Below are 8,078 nucleotides of genomic sequence, written 5' to 3' on the forward strand. Positions count from 1 at the left end.
AGGCGATCTCCCGGGGAAAAAATGAAACTGTGGCAGACATTATTTGCTGTCTCCCCAGCAGCCATCCCTCCTTCTTCTTTGCTAATGGAACTCTGGTCTCATTTAAGTATATGTAAGTTTCATCTACTACAAGAGTGTTAGGACTCCTTCTTCCCCAGAAGGAGAATCCTGATTAGTCAAATTCAATTGTGGTGAATTATTCATTAGCTTTGATGGTGACCGGTTTACTAATAAACAAGTGACACAATAATAGTCATTAAGACCTGAGAAGAAGTCGGCTGTGAAGTTTTTTTTTAATGTTTACTTATTTTTGAGAAAGAGAGAGAGAGCAGAAAGGGGAGAGGAAGAAAGACAGGAAGACAGATCATCTGAAGCAAGCCCTGCGCTTTTAGCACAGAGCCCAACATAGGGCTCAAACCCACAAACCAGGAGATCATGACCTGAGCCAAAGTAAGACACTTAACTGACAGAGCCACCCAGGTGCCCCTGCTGTGAAGTTTCTAAGAAGTTCTTACTCTTAAGGACAGGAATGGATACAAAATCAATATATAGAAATGTGTTGCATTTCTATACACTCACAATGAAGTAGCAGAAAGAGAAATGAAGAGGGCCGTGTTGGTGGCTCAGTTGGTTAAGCGTCCAACTCCTGATTTCAGCAGATCTCAGATTATGATCTCATGGTTTGTGAGATCAAGCCCCATGTTGGGCTCTGTGCTGACAGTGTGGAACCTGCTTGGGATTCTCTCTCTCCTTTTCTGCCCCTGCTCTGCTCATGTGTGCTCTCTATCTCTGAAAATAAATAAACTTAAAAAAAATACAAGCATAGAAAACAATTCCATTTACAATTGCACCTAAATAAATAAATAAATAAATAAATAAAATACCTGGGAATAAACTTAACCAAGGAGGTGAAAGAACTGTACTCTGAAAACTACAAAACACAGATGAAAGAAACTGAAGAAGACACAAACAAATGGAAGGATATTCCAGGCTCAGGGGTTGGGAGAACCAGTATTGTTAAAATGTCCACACTGCCCAAAGCAAACTGCAGCTTTAATGTAATCCCTATCAAAATACCAACACCATTTTTCACAGGACTAGAAAAAAGAATCCTAAAAAATGTGTATGGAACCACAAAAGACCCCAGAATAGCCAAACAACACTTGAACAAATTTAGAGGTATCACAATCCCAGGCTTCAAGATATATGACAAAGCTGTAGTAATCAAAACACAGTATGGTAATGGCACAAAAATAGACATATAGATCAATGAAACAGAACAGAGAGTCTAGAAAATAACCCATGAGTATATGGTCAATTAATCTGTGATAAAGGAGGCAAAAATATACAATGGGAAAAAAAAGACAGTCTCTTCAACAAAATAGTGTTGGGAAAACTAGACAGCTACATGCAAAAGAATGAAGCTGGGCCACTTTCTTACACCATGCACAAAATAAACTCAAAGTAGATTAAAGACCTAAATGTGAAACCTGAAACCGTAAAACTCTTAGAAGAAAACATAGGCAGTAATTTCTTTGACATTAGGCATAGAAAGATTTTTCTAGATATGTCTCCTCTGGCAAAGGAAACAAAGGCGAAATTAAACTATTACTACTACATCAAAATTAAAAGCTTTTGCACAGTCAGGAAAACCATCAACCAAACAAAAAGACAACCCACTCAATGGGAGAAAATATTTGTAAATGATATACCTGATAAGGGGTTAATATCCTAAATATATAAAGAACTTACACAACTCAACACCCAAATATCAAATAATCCAATTTTAAAATGGGCAGAGGACATGAATAGACATTTTTCCAAAGAAGACATCCAGATGGCCAACAGACACATGAAAAGATGCTCAACATCACTCATCATCAGGATAATGCAAATCAATACCACAATGCGATATCACCTCACACCTGTCAGAATGGCTAAAATCAAAAACACAAGAAACAGCAGGTGTTGGTAAGATGTGGAGAAAAAAAAACTCTCATGTACTGTTGGTGGGAATGCCAGCTGGTACAGCTACCATGAAAAACAGTATGGAGTTTCCTCAAAAAATTAAAAATAGAGGACGCCTGAGTGGTTCAGTCAGATAATCATCTGACTCTTGATTTTGGCTCACGTCACGATCTCATGGTTCATAAGATCAAGAATCCCAAGAGCCTGCTTGGGATTCTCTCTCCCCCTCTCTCCCTACCCCTATCCTGCTCACTCTTTCTGCTCTCTCAAAAATAAAACTTTTTTTTAATTAAAAATAGAATTACTGTACAATCCAGTAATTCCACTACTGGGTATTTACCCAAAGAAAACAAAAACACTAATTCAAAAGGATATATGTGCTCCTATGTTTATTACAGCATTATTTACAATAGCCAAGATATAAAAGCAACCCATGCATCCATCACTATATGAATGGAGAAGGAAGGTATCTATCTATCTATCTACCTATCTATCTATCTATCAATAATGGAATACCACTCAGCCATAAAAAAGAATGAAATCTTGCCATTTGCAACAGCATGGATGGATCTAGAGGGTATAATGCTAAGTGAAATAAGTCAGAAAAAGACAAATACTATATGATTTCATTCATATGCAGAATTTAAGAAACAAACAAATGAACAAAAGAATAAAAGAGACAAACCAAAAAGCAGACTCTTAACTATAGAGAACAAATTGTGGTCATCAGAGGGGTGGGGGAATGGGTGAAATAGGTGAAGGCGATTAAGAGTACACTTATTGTGATAAACACTGAGTAATGTTTGGAATTGTTGAATCTCTATATTGTATACCTGAAACTAATATAACACTGTTAACTTTATGTTAACTATATTTGAATAAAAAAGAAAGAAAGAAAAGGATAGGAAGACAGGACATTCTCTCTCTCTCTCAAATCATTTTTATTTTATGGAACACTTGGGTGGCTCAGTTGGTTGAGGGTCTGCCTTGATTTTGGCTCAAGTCATGATCCCAGGGTCACGGGATTGAGCCCCATGGAATCCAGGGTCATAGGATCAAGTTCGAGATTCTCTGTCTTTCTGCCCCTCTCCTCCACTTGTACATTCTCTTTTTTTCTAAAAAATAAAAAAGTAAAGGAGTGCCTGGGTGGCTCAGTTGGTTGAGCATCTGAGTCTTGGTTTCCACTCAGGAAACCAGGTCATGATCTCACAATTCATGGGTTTGAGCCCCAGCCTTGGGTTCTGTGCTGACAGCCTGCTTGGGATTCTCTCTCTCCTTCTCTCTGCCCCTCCCCTGTTCATACCTTCTTGCACTCTCTCAAAATACATTTTAAAAATAAATAAAAGGAGTCCCCCATTCCCTTTAAAAAAATAAATAAGTAAACAAGTCATTTTATTTTTTTCTAGGTAATCGCTACACCCAACGTGGGGCTCAAACTTAAAACCCCAAGATCAAGAGCTGTATGCTCTACCAACTGAGCCAGCCAGGTGCCCCCAGAATGTTTTCTCTTTAATCCAACTGATGCTCTGTGATCTTTGCTGCTGTAGCCCTCTTGTGACCAAGAGGAAAGAAGCCAGAGGACCAAAGCCAACAATTAAGGATAACATAGCAGAAATATGAAAAAGGCTTGAACCTTTGCTGATATCATTGAGTCACTGAATTAACCAACCCTGGAATTCCCTACATCTGGACTTCTTATACGAGATGACAAACCCCAGTATTGTTTAAGCCATTTTAAATCAAGTCTTGTGTCACTTGCAGAAAAAAACACCCTAACAGGTATATGCTGTTGGTTGGCTACCCATTCCCAAACTCCTTTTCCATTACAGAGGGTGAAAATGCCAGATACTTGCTTTCCCAGCTTCCCTAGCAGCCAGGAGCACACATGACCTCGTTCTGGCCCATGAGACACAAAGGTAAGTCCACTTGGAACTCCGAGAAAAGAATTACCACCACTCCCCTCATCACCCCAATCAAAATTAAGAAAGAGGCATGGGAAGAGAAGTTTCTTTTTCTTCCTGAATGATATAGTAAGAAAATCTGACTGTTTGAGCCATGTCAACCATATTGTGACTGTTCAGAGCAAAACTGAGCATGAAGACTAGAACATAGACTGGCAAAGTGGAAGGAGGGAAGGAAATGGGTTCTGATGACATTGCCAAGCCTCTGAACCAACCCTTGGCTGACCTACTTCACACTCATTAAGAAAGCAAGAAAGAGGGGTGGCTGACTCAGTAGAGCATGTAATTCTTGATCTCAGGGTGGTGGGTTCAAGCCCCATATTGGGTGGAGAGAGGGAGGGAGGGAGGGAGGAAGGAAGGGCCTTATGGTTTACGCCACTGTTGGTGAGATGGATTTTCTGTTGCTTACATCGTCCTTACTGATAAACCCACATTTATAAAACTGCCAGTTAAGAAAGGAAGTGTGGCTGTGGAGCATGATCTAACTCAGCAGTAGCATTTGCATCGTCATAATAATATAAATGGTGACCTGTTTTAACCAAAAATTGTCAAAATAGCTCTCTTGGGGGAGTAAAAAGAGTAAAAATGGGATCACGGTATGTGAAAAGGCCCAGTCTTCATCACCATGACAGGAATTCACAAATGATGTCTAAATTTTAAAAATTAAACAGAGTGGTTTTAAGTGTGTTAATTATTGGGGCACCTGGCTGGCTCAGTTGGTTAAGCGTCTGACCCCTGATCATAGCTCAGGTCATGATGTCACAGTTCATGGCACTGAGCTCTGTTTTGAGCTCCTGGTTGTCAGCATGGAAACTGCCTAGGATTCTCTCTTTCCTTCTCTCTCTCTCTGCCCCTTCCCCATGCTCTCACTCGTTCTTTCTCTCTCTCAAAATAAATTAACTGTAAAAAATAACTAAAATCTTATTTTAAAAATGTATTAATTAGAAGTAGGGAGATATATATGAGGAGAAAGAGAAAGGGCTTAAAATATCTCCTTTGGAAAAGAACTCAGGAGGTAGGGAAGGCTGGGGCAGAGTGATCTGCCTGACTCATCATGAAACTCTCAGTTCCACTTAGCTCTTTTAAAAAATGAACACATATTCTCTGATAAAATCTTAATGTCAAGTCAAATCCAATTAAAAAAATATTATGGATTTGGAGACAAATTTCACAAACTAAGCCATGTCAAAGAGAAACAAGCTAACAAGAAAATGAGTGAGTACATGAAAGATAACTCATTAACATGCTCTGATATCATTTAATCATTATAAAAATGGGGGCACCTGGCTGGCTCAGTCAGAAGCACATGCGACTCTTGGAGTTGTGAGTTTGAGCCCCATGTTGGGCATAAAAATTACCAAAAAAATAAATAAATAAAAAACAACTATAAAAATGGATGGAAGTTACAAAGATAGAGCTATTGGAGGTGTATGGTGACATATATTTATAATGAACATAGGAAATGAAGTGACAAAGCCTGAAATTTTTAACTTCCAGATTAAGGCATCCATTTTTCAGTTTACAGAGACTAGTTTTGTGCATATCACATGCTCAGTCTTACACTTGAATCTCTGTGCATCCCTGTAATAAAGAAGCTCAACATCCCAGCTGGGGGACCAAGATTAACCAACAAACATAAAGCACAGAATGGCATAAGGAAAGAGTCACAAGGAGTTGAGGAGCGCGCATTGGTATAGTTAGTCCCTCTGGGTAACGTGGGTTTGAATTCTGGCCTGTAAGGAATGAATAGTGTTTCTGGAGGCTGGAGAAGGAGGGTGGGGTTCCAGGTAAAATAAATAGGACAAACAAAGTCATTAAGGTAGGATGTATCCTTAACCTATAAAGAGCTCATCCAATAGAAAAAAGAAAAAGACCAATAACCCAGTTAAAAAAAAAAAAAAAAGGAAATAGGAAATGAGGGCCACCGGGGTGGCTCAATTAGTTAAGCGTCTGACTCTTGGTTTTGGCTCAGGTCATGATCTGACATTTTGTAGGTTTGAGACCCACATCAGACTCTGCACTGACAGTGAGGAGCCTGCTTGGGATTCTCTCTCTCTCTCTGTCTCTGCCCTTCCCCTTCTCTCCCCTCCCTCAAAATAAACAAATGTTTAAAAAAATAAATAAAATATTTGAAAGCATAGTAAGAGAAATATCCAATAAATTCCATTGTCATCTCTCCCATTGGCAAAGATCAAAAAGTTTCATAACCCTATGTGTAGCAGGCAGAATTTTCATATGGTCCCCCAAATTCCCACCCCTGGTGTTCACACAACTTCTCTCAGTAATTCACTCTCACACTAATCTAAGTGTTGCTGCGAATCGGATGTTGCCGATATAATTAAGTTTCCAAACCAGGTGACCTTAAGATCTGGATGGGCCTGAGCTAAAAATATAAACCCTCTAAATCGAGGTCTAGGGGCACCTGGCTGGCTCAGTCAGTAGAGCCTGCGACTCTTGATCTTAGGGTCATGAGTTCAAGCCCCACATTTGGTGTAGAGTTTACTTTAAAAAAAAAAAATGAGGCATGCCTGGGTGGCTCAGTCAGTTAAGCGTCTGGTTTCAGCTTAGGTCATGATCTCACGGTTTCATGAGTTTGAGCCCCAAGTCGGGCTTTATGCTGGCAGCTCTAAGCTTGCCTGAGATTCTCGCTCTCTCTTCTCTCTGCCCATCCCCCATCCGTGCTGTCTCTGTCTCTCAAATAAATAAACTTAAAAAAAAAAAGAATAAATAAATAAATAAATAAATAAACAAACAAACCTAGGCCTAGAGGTCAGAGACAGGGAAGTCAGTGATCCAAAGCAGAAGAAAGATTTGATTCACGGTTGTTCACTTGAAGATGGAGGAGACCAGGTGGCAAAGAATGCCAACAACTTTTAGTAGCTGAGTGCAGCCCAAAGCTGACCAGCCTGCAAGAGAGGTAGACCTCAGTCCTACAACCATAAGGAACTGAAATTCATCAAAAACAAGCTTGGAGGCAGATTTCTCCCTAGAGTCTCCAGGCAAGAATTCAGTCTGGTTGGGGCACCCGGGTGGCTCAGTCGGTTGGGCATCCGACTTCGGCTCAGGTCATGATCTCACGGTTCGTGGGTTCGAGCCCCATGTCTGGCTCTGGGCTGACAGCCAGCTCAGAGCCTGGATCCTGCTTCCGATTCTGTGTCTCCCTCTCTCTCTGACCCTCCTCTGCTCACACTGTCTCTATCTCCCTCTCTCAAAAATAAATAAAACATTAAAAACAATTTTTTTTAAAGAATTCAGTCTGGTCGGTTTTAACCTTGTAATACCCTGAGCCAAGAGCCCAGCCATGCTGCGCCAGACTTCTGACCTACAGAACTGTGAGTTAATAAGTGGGTGTTGTTTTCAGCCACTGAGTTTGAGGTAATTTGTCATGCAGCCATAGAAAGCTAATATGCTGTGTTTAAAAGGGTGTGGAGAAATTTATTGCTGGTTGTCATATAAATACGTATAACATCTATGGAGGGCAAATTGGCAATATATATGAAAATTAAAGTTGCTCATCCCTTTGACTCAGCAACTCCTTCTTTAAGAATACCTCCTACAGATACACTCAGACATGTGCGAGATGATCTATAAACAAGGATACACATTGTGGTGTTGCTGGTAACAGCAAAAGACTGTCTGCAACTTATGTATCTATCAATGGTAGGCTAGCCTAATACATGCTGGTGTGGCTCCCAAAATGAGGCCATGTGAGACACCCTGANGCATAGGATATTTCTGGAAAATACACAAGAAACACAAGGTTACCTTTACAGAAGGTGATCCATTGACTAGTGGACAGAAGAAGGACGACTTTTTCCATGTTCCCTTGTTCTCTCTTTCCAGAACAAAGACGGTGTGTGTATCAGCAGTTCAGAAAAAGAAATACAAACAAAAGAACAAGATTAGCTCTGTCCTTGTGGGTACTTGGAGAGAATAAAACTACATTTCTTTAAAGGAAGTAAGGGGGCGCGGCGCCTGGGTGGCTGAGTCGGTTCAGCATCTGACTTTAAATTTCGACTCAGGTCATGGTCTCGGTTGTGAGATGGAACCCCACTGGGGTCCACACTAAGAGCCAGGAGCCTGCTTGGAATTCTCGCTCTCCCTCTCCCCCCCCCCCAACCCCCCCTCCCTCGCTCGCCCCCCTCCCCC

The 8,078-nt window shown here is 40.6% G+C and overlaps 1 long non-coding RNA gene across 2 annotated transcripts in view; it reads right to left on the reverse strand.

The window, feature by feature from the left end:
* Nucleotides 1–8,078, reverse strand: part of LOC144235128 (uncharacterized) — a 40,816-nt gene that overhangs the window by 31,851 nt on the left and 887 nt on the right. For both annotated transcript variants that reach the window (XR_013336149.1, XR_013336148.1), the window contains exon 2: nt 7,695–7,764. This is a non-coding gene — a long non-coding RNA (uncharacterized LOC144235128). The remainder of the gene's footprint in view (nt 1–7,694; nt 7,765–8,078) is intronic.

The sequence above is a fragment of the Crocuta crocuta genome, unplaced genomic scaffold (genome assembly GCF_008692635.1).
Source record: "Crocuta crocuta isolate KB4526 unplaced genomic scaffold, BGI_CrCroc_1.0 scaffold467, whole genome shotgun sequence".
Classification (NCBI taxonomy): domain Eukaryota; kingdom Metazoa; phylum Chordata; class Mammalia; order Carnivora; family Hyaenidae; genus Crocuta; species Crocuta crocuta.